The sequence below is a fragment of the Monodon monoceros genome, unplaced genomic scaffold (genome assembly GCF_005190385.1).
Source record: "Monodon monoceros isolate NGI ecotype Baffin Bay Population unplaced genomic scaffold, NGI_Narwhal_1 Super_Scaffold_22, whole genome shotgun sequence".
Lineage (NCBI taxonomy): Eukaryota > Metazoa > Chordata > Mammalia > Artiodactyla > Monodontidae > Monodon > Monodon monoceros.
Genome location: NW_021703779.1, coordinates 96,600,695 through 96,613,466, shown reverse-complemented (window position 1 = coordinate 96,613,466; position 12,772 = coordinate 96,600,695).

Here is a 12,772-nt window from a genome sequence, read left to right as displayed (position 1 = left end):
CACTAATATATTGCAGTATTCTAGAATGAAAAAGACTAAAATAATATAATGGAGAGGTAAGCCCATGGGCAGAGTAACTATAGCTTTGACTATCATTGGCACTGATCATCTATCTCTAAAAGGGGAAAAAAGAGCTAAAACTGAGATGTAAACCAGAATACCATCCTCTACTATCACTTGTAATCAGTGATAGGATGCACCACCATTTCCTTAAGTAGACCTATCCTTGTTAAACATTAAAACCCCCAAGGTAATATGAATTAAGACATAATATGTTTGGCAAATTACTCTCAATTCAGGGCTTGCTAAAGTTGTTCTTAGTGTGTTAAGGGATTGTGGGGAGGAAGAAGGAGTGTGGAGGGGAGAGGTCATGGCTAGGCAGGGAAATCGCAGGCAATCCCATCCTTGGAGGCTGAGTGGGTCTTTGGGACCTAGTATTTCAATTCCCCTGTTCAGAACGTGCATAGCAAGCTCTTCTAATCAAAGATTTCTGGAATCCCTGCCATAAACTTAGCAGTCCCTACCAGAATTGCCCCAATAAACTGGCTATAACAACGATGTGGCACCAAATCTGGACAGAGCTGGACCTTGCAAAAGGACCCCTGGAACTCCTGGCCTGCTAGCTGTATAGGTTTATTAACCTTTAAGTAATGTGACCCCAAATTTTCTGAAATTGAATTTTTTGAAATTGAATTTTTTGAAATCGCTCTCTCTCTCGTTTTTGTTTTGCATTATGATAGAGTTTTAAGGTACTGAATATTTCCCAAATGCTTGGTATATACAGAGTGCCTTAAGCCATGGTCCCCCTCTTGGCCATCTGTCTTCTGCCACCTAGGGCTGCCCTAGCCCCTTACTTTGAACCCCCCTCCCCTGGGCTATCCCAGCAACTAAGGAATAATACCTTTTATATCAGGAGTTCCCTAGGATCCTACTCTTGGGCAAAAGTGAGCGAGGATGGCTTCATGGGTATGTGTGCTGTGCAGTTACACAGGGCCCTATTCTTGGATGCTTGGAAGGGCCTCAGCCATGGTTTAATGATCTGCTGTCACCATCTTGAAATTTTTAATCATTTTTGAAGAAGGGGCCCCATATTTTACTCTTTACTGTGTTCTGTTAATTATGTAGCCACTCCTGAGAGCCAGCATCAGTTCTGATTTAGTTTTCTCAGGATGTACTATTAAAACATTTTGGACATCACCCCTGGTTTTTTATATCGGTAAATCAATAACTAGAACCTTAGAAATCACTCACCACCCACCCATCATCCATTCGTTTGTCCATCCTTCAATCCAGTTCAACATTTATTGCACAATACCATATTCCAGACACTGTGATAGTCACTAAAATAACCATCCAGCCTGAGACAGTCATTTGCTTGAAGGGGAGAGAAGTGACATTTATTGAGTGTCTACTATGAGTCAACTTCTATGCTAGGTGCTTTATATAACACTATTTCAATAGTCTTTCAATCCTCATCACAATCTGAGAGGTATACAAAGTGTCCATGTTATAAATAAGGAAAAACTTAGGCTAAATAATACACTTAAAGTGTTAAAGCTAGAATGGGAATTCATTATTATTTCCATGCTCTGAACAGCCCTAGGTTCATTCACTCTAAAAATAAGTTATTTGAAAAAGCACTCCTAGATTGGTGGCATGAGGAGCTCGATGGAGCCTCTCTATCAGCAAAACAAACATAACTGGTAAAAATTATTTTAAAAAAACAAATATTTAAAGTATCTAGAAATTGCTCTAAAAGCCTACAGCAAATGGAGAAACATTTATTCAAGAAAATCTGGTAAATCTTGGTAAGATCAGCTAGAGTCTATGGCATTTGAACCATGAACTATTCCCTACCTCCCACCTTTCCCAGCTCAGTGCAATGGGAATTCTATTCCAGGTAGGTGTAGCTAATAACACGGGACTTGCTCTTTTTCCAGATTTCAGTTTAAGACAATGATTTCTCCCCAGGAGGGGTTGGCCACCAGCGTTCTTTATCCTTCCCAGCTCTGTTGCAGAAACTCTTTTCCAGGCAAGAGAGATCTGAGGCTCCCTTCCTCCACACAGCTCACATGCATAGGACAGAAACTCTACGCCAGGCATAGTAAGCTGAGAATACTAGGCTTCAATAATCTTCACACCAGTTTCCCTGTAGGGCAGAGGTTCCATTCTGTGAGAGACAAACCAAGAAGACCAGCGATGCCCCATTCCCCCCTGCCTCCCAGCCTAGAGTCTTGCTTGTAACGGGTGGCACTGCAAGAGTAAAAGTTCCTGCCCCCATCTCTGGAGCAGTAGCACAGAGGTTCTGCAAAGGGTGAGAGTCAGGCCATAAGAACAGAGAGCTGTGTAGCTCTCCCTGACTTTATTTGGAATAGAGACTGAGGAAGTTCAAGTCTAAGGGTGCTGTAAAGAAATGCAGATTTTGCTGGTGAGGAAACATAACACAAAAAGGCAGAAGAGGAGATAGAGCTCTATAACATTTCTGTATGTCACTGTCTTTTAGTATAAATCTGAAGTAGATCTAATAAGCTGTATACTGAAAGTCCACTTAACCACTAAGAAAATAAATATAAATGTAGAGAACAATCTTTAACGTAATTCAAATGCTACACTGAAAACATTTACAAATGAAGGCAATAAAGCAGAAAAAGAAAGAAAAAACATGAGTCAGAAAAAAACAAAAAGTAAAATGACAGTCATAAATTCAATCATATTAATAATGACATAAAAGAAGGCTATATGAGGGCTATACGTACTCATTATTTCCCAGTTCCTCTCATTGGACAAGAGTTTGGGAAATGTACATGTGAGCGTGTATGCATGCATGTGTGTATCCTCCTTATATACCTCAGGCTGTGCTATCACAAAATGCTGGATTGTCCCCAACCCATGTGAATACCTTTCTCAACCTGCTCAGACTCTGACACCCCACTCCAGACCACCCTTTCACAGACATGCCCCCCTTACCCTGCTTGGGCTTTGATATTTTGTGCTGGGACTCCCCCATGTGCAGATACTCTCCTTGTTCCACTCAGCCTCTAACTGCCCACACAGGGATGCCCCACCTCCATGCATGGATGCCCTCCTCACCTTGCTTGGCCGCTAACTTTCTACACTAGCCTGCCTCCCCCTTGTGGATTTCCTCTTCTCTGGACTTAGGCTTTTACTCTGCATGCCAGGCAAGCCTCCTATTTAATATCCTCCTGACTAAACTGACTTCTTGTGTCAAGCTGCTTGGCTCTGTGAATGCTTCTTAATCACACTTGGCCACTGACTGCCCATAACAAGTCCTAGCATGGTCATCCTGTTTACCCTGCTCACGTTCTGACATCTCATACTACACACTTCCCTTCCCTGCTTTTGTGGATCTTATCATCTCACCCTATTTGAGTTCTGACTCCCCATACTGGGCTACTCTGACTGCATGGGTATTCTCTTCACCCCCACTTCACCTCTAACATATCGCTCTGGGTCACTATGATTCCACTCCTCCCTGTCATGGATGCCTATCTTGATCTATCTCACCTAATTGCTTTATGATGAGTTGCTCAGCAAGAGGAAGAAGGGGAAGGAAGGGGGGTCTTGAATTGAATTTGGAAGGACAAGTGGGCATTGCCAATCAAAGATAGATAAAGGGCATTTTGGGTAGGGAACTTATATGTGAATTATGGGGTATAGAAAAATAATTTTTCAAGCTTATATTTTTTCCAGAAGGTTACTAAATAATTGCATCACAATTTGTTGAACAAACTCTCTTCTCCCGATGCAAAATGACACCTTCTACCTTTATCATATACTTAATTTGTATGCGTATGTGTGTGTGTGTGTGTGTGTATCTTAGTCCGCTTGGGATGCTATAACAAAATACCACACACTGGGTTACTTATGAACAACAGAAATTTATTTCTCACAGTTCTGGAGGCTAGAGGTATAAAATCAGGGTACCAGCATGGCCAAGTGAGGGCCCTTTTCTGAATTGCCGACTTCTTTTGTATTCTCACATGGTGAAATGGGGCTAGGGAGCTCTGTGGATTCTCTTTTGTAAGAGCATTAATCCCCATTCTTGAGGGCTCCACCCTCATGACCTAAGCATCTCCCAAAGGCCCCACCTCCTAATATTATCACACTGGACATTAGGTTTTCAACATGAATTTTCTGGGGACACAAACATTCAGACAAGAGCTGTGTGTGTGTGTGTGTGTGTGTGTGTGTGTGTGTGTGTGTGTGTGTAGTTGAGTTTATTTCTGGGCTCTCTTCTTGCCTAGTGAGCTGTAAGTCTAATCATGTACCAGTACTAGTCATGTACCAGTACTTCTCTATTTAACTATGTAGTCTAATAATATGCTTTACTATCTAGTAAGGATAGCCCACCATGCTCATAAGTCTTCTTTTCCAGAAATTTCCTGCCTCTTCTTAAATGTTTATTTTTCCACATATATTTTAGAATTAACTTGTTTTATTCCCCACACCAATCATATTGGTATTTTTGTTGCGATCTCATCATAATTATAAAATAATTTGTGGGAGAATTGATATCTGTACAAAATTTTTCCAATCCAAAAAAATAGGTATCTTTCCATTTTGTCAGGTATTATATTGTGTTTTTCAGTAGCATTTCAGAGTTGTCTTCAAATAGCTATTGCATATTTCTTGTTTAATATATTCCTAAGTAATTATCTGTTTGTAGCTTTTGTAAATGGTGTCTTCCATTATAAATGTAATTGGTTGTTAGTATATAGGAACACTTTGTTTTATATATTGTTATTTTTACCAAGCCATCTTGCTCAATTCCTTTAAAGTACAGTTGTCCCTCGTTATCTGTGGGAGATTAGTTCCAGGACATCCTGCCCCCACCACAGCAGATACCAAAATCCACAGATGCTCAGGTCCCTTATATAAAGTATCATAGTATTTTAGTTTTTGCATATAACCTACACACATCCTCCCATATACTTTAAATCATCTCTAGATTATTTATAATACCTAATACAATGTAAATGATATGTAAATAGTTGTAAATATAATGTAAATTCTATGTAAATAGTTGCCAGCACATCATGAATTCAAGTTTTGCTTTTTGGAACTTTCTGGAGTTTTGTTTGTTTTTTTTTTTTTAATCCACACTTAGTTGAATCCTCGGATGTGAAACCCATGGATAGGAAAGGCCAACTGTATATAATAATTTTCTCTTGGGGTCTCCAGATATACAATTATGTCATCAGTAAGTAATGCTAATGTTACCTCCATCACTCTAGTTTTTAAAAATGAACTTAAAAAAATCTTAGAACAATTTTAGATTTACAAAAAAAAAGCAAAGATAGTACAAAGAGTTCCCATATATCACACATATTATTAACTAGAGTCCCCACTTTATTTCTAAGATTTTTCCTACTAAGATTTCCTTAGTTTTTACCTAATGTCCTTTTCCCGTTCCAGGAACCCATCCCAGATCCCACATTACATTTAGTAGCCATGTCTCCTTAGGCTCCTCTTGGCTGTGACAATTTCTCAGGCTTTCCTTATTTTTTATGACCTTGATAGTTTTGAGGAGTACTAGTCAGGTATTTTATAAAATGTCCCTCAACTTGGATTTGTCTGATGTTTTTCCTATTAGCCTGGGACTATGGATTTTGGGGGAGGAAGACCACAGAGGAGGAGTGTCCTTTTCATCGAATGATACCAAGGTTATATACTATCAACATGACTTGTCCCTGTTAATGTTGACCTTGACCACTTGGCTGAAGTAGAGTTTGTCAGGTTATTCCACTGTAAAGTTACTCTTTTTCTCCCTCTCCATATTGTATTTTGGGGGAAGGAAGTCACTCTGTGTAGCTCACTCTTAAGGAATAGGGAGTTATACTCCACCTCCCTGAGAGCAAAATTACCTACATAAATTATCTGGAATTCTTCTGCATGGGAAATTGGTCTGCTCTCTCACGTTTGTTTATTCAATCATTTATTTCTATCAGTGTGAACTCATAGATATTTATTTTATACTTTGGGGTCTAATCCAATATTACTTTATTTATTGTGTTGCTCATATTGTTACAGCTTTGGCCATTGGGAGGTCTTTCCTGTCTTCTTTGACATAACCCCATCACTGTGGGTCTTTTTTATTTTTTAGCACTTCTTTACTTTTTGACACAATAAGATCCTCCAGGCTCATCTTCTATATTTCCTCTCTGAGCCCTAGAATCAGTAATTTCTCCAAGAAGCCTGGTTACTTTTATTGGAAAATAGTATTAGGAACCAAGATCTGTGCTTATTTCTATGTCGTTGTTTCTTTCAGATTTTAGGAGTATCATTTCTTTTAGACCGTTTCAGCTAACAGGACAAAGAAATATATGTGTGAATACTCATATCTCATAATCATATAATATACTCAAATCATATTAGTTACATATACAGATATCTATAAATATTTCTATATATAAATATTTCTGTTTAAAAGTTATACTGATATATCCAACAGTAATACATTACCACGTGAATCACTTTGCTACCTATAACCTCCCACTCTAACAGTGAGAAACCTGTCTCCCAGCATCTGCCATCTATTTAATTAGTTGTTAAGTTCAAGTATACATGTATAACAATATCAGGATTGTTAACCTGTACCCCCATGAGAAAGAACATTATCAACTAGAGTACAGTGCTTTTTTCTTTCGCTTTTAGTCTTACAAACTCTTATCATTTCCCAAGTTACTTGTCAGCACCGTTTTCCTCCACCCCGTTAGTGAGGTTGTTTCATACATTTGTAATATAGTTAGATTGTTTAGTCAAATTCTGCATTCCATTCTCGATGTCAAAATATATTTTTTTCATATGCATACATTAAGATTCGCTTTTTGTGCTGTAAAGTTCTATGGGTTTTCACAAATGTGTAATGTCATGTATTTACCATAACATCATACAGAATAGTTTCACTGCCCTGAAAAATCCTCTATGCTACACCTGAACCCCTGGCAACCACTGATATTTTTATTTATAGTTTTACCTTTTCCAGGATGTCATATAATTGATAACATACAGTGTATAGCCTTTTTCAGACTAGCTTATTTTACTTAGCAACATGCATTCAAGTTTCATCCATCTCTTCTCATGATTTGATAGCTCATTTCTTTTTATTCCTGAATAATAATCTGTTATATTGATGTACCATAGTTTGTTTATCCATTCAACTATTAAAGGACATCTTGGTTGCTTCCAGTTTGTGTGTGTATGAGTGTGTGTGTGTGTGTGAGAGAGAGAGAGAGAGAGAGAGAGAGAGAGAGAGAGAAAGATTATGAATAAAGCTGGTATAAAGTTTGTGTGCATGTTCTTGTGTGAGCATTAGCTTTCAAATCAGTTGGTTAAATATCTAGGAGCATAATTGCTAGACATTTTGGTAAGACAATGTTTAGCTGTGTAAGAAATTGCTTCCAGAGTGACTGTACCATTTTGCATTCCCACTAACAATGAATAAGAGTTCCTGTTGCTCCTCATCTTTGCCAGTAATTGGTATTGTCAGATTTTTGGATTTGACCATTCCAATAAGTGTGTAGTGGTATCTCGTTTTAATTCACAAGTATACTTTAAAAAGTTATTTCCATATTTCCACTGTAGCATTTACATTGTGTTTTAGTACCATAATTTCCACAGGTGTTTAATCTTATGTTTAAATAGATCCACTGCTCAACAAAACTTCTGCTGCTGTTTATACCATCAGTTCTTACTTTGCTAAATTTGTCCTCTAATAATTTTTTTCATTTATATTGGAAAATATTTATTTCTAATTGAACAACACTGTCCATATTTTCTTTTCCTGAGTACTGCTTTGTCCACTAATGTTTAATGCTTCTACACAAAAGTTTAAGTTCTGCATGAACTTCTCCCACTTTTTATTTATTTATCCTGTATGGGACTCTCTGTGCTTCCTGGACTTGATTAACTATTTCCTTTCCCATATTAGGGAAGTTTTCAACTATAATCTCTTCAAAGATTTTCTCAGTCCCTTTCTTTTTCTCTTCTTCTTCTGGAACCTGTATAATTCGAATGTTGGGGCATTTGATGTTGTCCCAGAGGTTTCTGAGACTGTCCTCAGTTCTTTTCATTCTTTTTTCTTCATTCTGCTCTGCAGTAGTTATTTCCACTATTTTATCTTCCAGGTCCCTTATCCGTTCTTCTGCCTCACTTATTCTGCTATTGATCCCATCTAGAGTATTTTTAATTTCATTTATTGTGTTGTTCATCGTTGTTTGTTTCATCTTTAGTTCTTCTAGGTCCTCGTTAAATGTTTCTTGCATTTGGTCTATTCTATTTCCAAGAGTTTGGATCATCTTTACTATCATTATTCTGAATTCTTTTTCAGGTAGACTGCTTATTTCCTCTTCATTTGTTAGGTCTGGTGGGTTTTTATCTTGCTCCTTCATCTGCGGTGTGTTTTTCTGTCTTCTCATTTTGCTTATCTGACTGTGTTTGGGGTCTCCTTTTTGCAGCCTGCAGGTTTGTAGTTCCCGTTGTTTTTGGTGTCTGTCCCCAGTGGCTAAGGTTGGTTCAGTGGGTTGTGTAGGCTTCCTGGTAGAGGGGACTAGTGCCTGTGTTCTGGTGGATGAGGCTGGATCTTGTCTTTCTGGTGGGCAGGTCCACGTCTGGTGGTGTGTTTTGGAGTGTCTGTGGACTTATTATGATTTTAGGCAGCCTCTCTGCTAATGGGTGGGGTTGTGTTCCTGTCTTGCTAGTTGTTTGGCATAGGATGTCCAGCACTGTAGCTTGCTGGTCATTGAGTGAAGCTGGGTGCTGGTGTTGAGATGGAGATCTGTGGGAGATTTTCACCATTTGATATTATGTGGAGCTGGGAGGTCTCTTGTGGACCAGTGTCCTGAAGTTGGCTCTCCCACCTCAGAGGCACAGCCCTGACTCCTGGCTGGAGCACCAAGAGCCTTTCATCCACACGGCTCAGAATAAAAGGGAGAAAAAGTAGAAAGAAAGAATTAGTAGAAGTAGAAAGAGAGGAAGAAAGAAAGAAAGGAGGGAGGGAGGAAGGAAGAAAGGAGGGAAGGAAGGAAAAAATGAAAGGAGATAAAGTAAAATATAATAAAGTTATTAAAATAAAGAAATAATTATTAAGAGAAAAAAAAATTTTAAAAACACCAAAAAAAAAAAAAAAAACGGACGGATAGAACCCTAGGACAAATGGTGGAAGCAAAGCTATACAGACAGAATCTCACACAGAAGCATACACATACACACTCACAAAAAGAGGAAAAGGGGAAAAAATCATAAATCTTGCTCTCAAAGTCCACCTTCTCAATTTGGGATGACTCGTTGTCTATTCATGTATTCCCCAGATGCAGGGTACATCAAGTTGATTGTGGAGCTTTAATCTGATGCTTCTGAGGCTGCTGGGAGAGATTTCCCTTTCTCTTCTTTGTTCTAACAGCTCCCAGGGGCTCAGCTTTGGATTTGGCCCCGCCTCTGCGTGTAAGTCGCCGGAGGGCGTCTATTCTTCGCTCATACAGGACGGGGTTAAAGGAGCCGCTGATTCGCGGGCTCTGGCTCACTCAGGCCGTGGAGGCGGGGGGGGGGGGGGGGGGGGGGGGCACGGAGTGCAGGGCGAGCCTGCGGAGGCAGAGGCAGGCGTGACGTTGCACCAGCCTGAGGCGCGCCGTGCGTTCTCCCGGAGGAGTTGACCCTGGATCCTGTGACCCTAGCAGTGGCGGGCTGCACAGGCTCCCTGGAAGGGGGTGTGGATAGTGACCTGTGCTCGCACACAGGCTTCTTGGTGGCGGCAGCAGCAGCCTTAGCGTCTCATGCCCATCTCTGGGATCTGCGCTTTTAACCGCGGCTCGCGCCCATCTCTGGAGCTCCTTTAAGCAGCGCTCTTAATCCCCTCTGTTCAAGCACCAGAAAACAAAGAGGTAAGAAAAAATCTCTTGCCTCTTCGGCAGGTCCAGACTTTTCCCCGGACTCCCTCCTGGCTAGCCGTGGTGCACTAACCCCCTGCAGGCTGTGTTCACGCCGCCAACCCCAGTTCTCTTCCTGTGCTCCGACCAAAGCCCGAGGCTCAACTCCCAGCCCCGCCCGCCCCGGCAGGTGAGCAGACAAGCCTCTCAGGCTAGCGAGTGCCTGTCGGCCCTGATCCTCTGTGCGGGAATCTCCCTGCTTTGCCCTCCGCACCCCTGTGGCTGCACTCTCCTCCGCAGCTCCGAAGCTTTCCCCTCCGCCATCCGCAGTCTCCGCTCCCGAAGGGGCTTCCTAGTGTGTGGAAACCTTTCCTCCACGGCTCCCTCCCACTGGTGCAGGTCCCGTCCCTTTTGTCTCTGTTTATTCTTTTTTCTGTTGCCCTACCCAGGTACATGGGGGGTTTCTTGCCTTTTGGGAGGTCTGAGGTCTTCTGCCAGCGTCCAGTAGGTGTTCTGTAGTTGTTCCACGTGTAGATGTATTTCTGGTGTATCTGTGTGGAGGAAGGTGATCTCCGCGTCTTACTCTTCCGCCATCTTCCCGGAAGCCTCCAGATACTAACTAAATTAGTAAGCAGGAATCCGGATTTCAGGACTCTCAGTTCGAGTCCCCTTTCCGCCATTCCAATTCAGGCTGATGATGTTTCTTCCCAAACATGGCGAGGAAAAACAAAACAAAATCAAACAAAACACCGATTTTTGTTGGTTTCTTGGAGCCAAACAGCCTATTTGTGTCTCTTTGAACCACAAACCAGCCAAATTGGGACGCTGGGCCCTGCAGTGCTGTGAGGCGTGGGCAGGACGGAACCAACAGCCTCCTAAAGTACCCTCTTTTAAATTCCCATACTTGAAAAAAAATTTTTTATAACAGACCTACGTCAGACCTTCACAATGGTTTTTGAAAATTTACTGGTCTTTGAGATAAAATAATTTAAGAACCCCTATACTAAGGCCTGTGATCACTATGAGATACACTTAAAGATAAAGCATCAAAGCATAAGTTCTCACTTCCTTTGGCTATCTACTAGTGCAAGTAACCTATTTCTTCCAGCTCTCTTTGAAAGTGGTTTTGGTTTTCAACTGACAGTTTTCCAGAGCAGCTGTCATCTTGATGTTAAACACAGCAACAGACTTCGCTCACACATTAGATAAAAGGCAAGATTCGTAAAGATGGTGGCAGTGATCTCTAGTTGTCATTTTAGGATTATTTATGTACTTCACAATCACCGAAAAGCCTTACTATGCTTATCAGTTAAATAATTAAGACATGAAACTATTAGAAGGGATTATTGATTCTGTTATTTAATGCTTCCACATTAATTCTATCAAAAAAGGAGATAAATTCTTATGATACACTGAGGTATCTACCATATAAGGCACTTAAAATGCTTTGCAAAGATTAAAGCACTAGAGAAGTGCAAAATACTATTAGCTGGTACCCACCTGAAAACTGTTTCTTCTACTTTTTTATTTGCCTCCCTCATAGATTTATGACTTTTCATGTGCTAGAGAAAAGACCTAGGCTATATGTTTGGATACTCCTTCTAAAACACTATTGTTAGGACCTCAGTTATAATTAAAATTTCATTAAAAGCCTTAGAGTTGTTGTTTCTTGATAATATGCTAATAAACAATAGTCTTTGAAATTTCTATACTTTCCAAAAATTAAAAAAAGTATTGTGAATATAAAAATAAAATAAAATACAAATATAAAATAAAGAATAAAATCATTCAATGTAGCAGCTGGAAATGGAAGTCATTAAATAAACCAAGCTTGCTTTATATCTGGTAACCACTGGGTGTCAGCAATGTATGATTTTCAACCTAGAATCTTTAAATGAAGTTGTATGATAATCTGAGTCTATTTTGTGTTTGTATTTCACTTAATATTTATTCTCATTTGAGATTTATATTGTTGCACCAATTTTATATATTTATGATAATTTTATTCCCTGGCTGATAATGCTTTATAATCACCACAATATTATAGAACACATAATAAATGACACCTCCTTGTAATTCGATAACATAATAAACTGAAGACCTCTAGAAAGCAAACAAAATGTAACCAAGCTGTTAGATTACAGTTTTTTTTAATTTTATTGAAGTATAGTTGATTTACAATGTTGTGTTAATTACTCCTGTACAGCAAAGTGACCCAGTTTTACATATGTATATTCTTTTTTATATTCTTTTCCATTATGGTTTATCACAGGATATTGAATATCGTTCCCTGTGCTATACAGTAGGACCTTGTTGTTTATCCATTCCATATATAATAGTTTGCATCTGCCAACTCCAAACTCCCACTTCATTCCTCCTCCATCTCCCCTCCTTGGTAACCATAAGTCTGTTCTCTATGTCTGTGAGTCTGTTTCTGTTTTGTAGATATGTTAATTTGTGTTATATTTTAGATTCCACATATAAGTGATATCATATAGTATTTGTCTTTCTCTTTCTGACTTGCTTTGCTTAGTATGATAATCTCTAGGTCCATTCATGTTGCTGCAAATGACATTATTTCATTCTTTTAATGGCTGAGTAATATTCCATTGTACATCTATATACCACATCTTCTTTATCCATTCATCTGTCAATAGACATTTAGGTTGTTTACATGTCTTGGCTATTCTAAATAGTGCTGCTATGAGCATAAGGGTGCATATATCTTTTTGAATTATTTTCTCTGGATATATGCCCAGGAGTGCGATTGCAGGATCATATGGTAGCTCTATTTTTATTTTTTTTAAGAAACCTCCATACTGTTTTCCATAGTGGCTGCACCAATTTACATTCTCATCAACAGTGTAGGAGGGTTCCCTTTTCTCCAT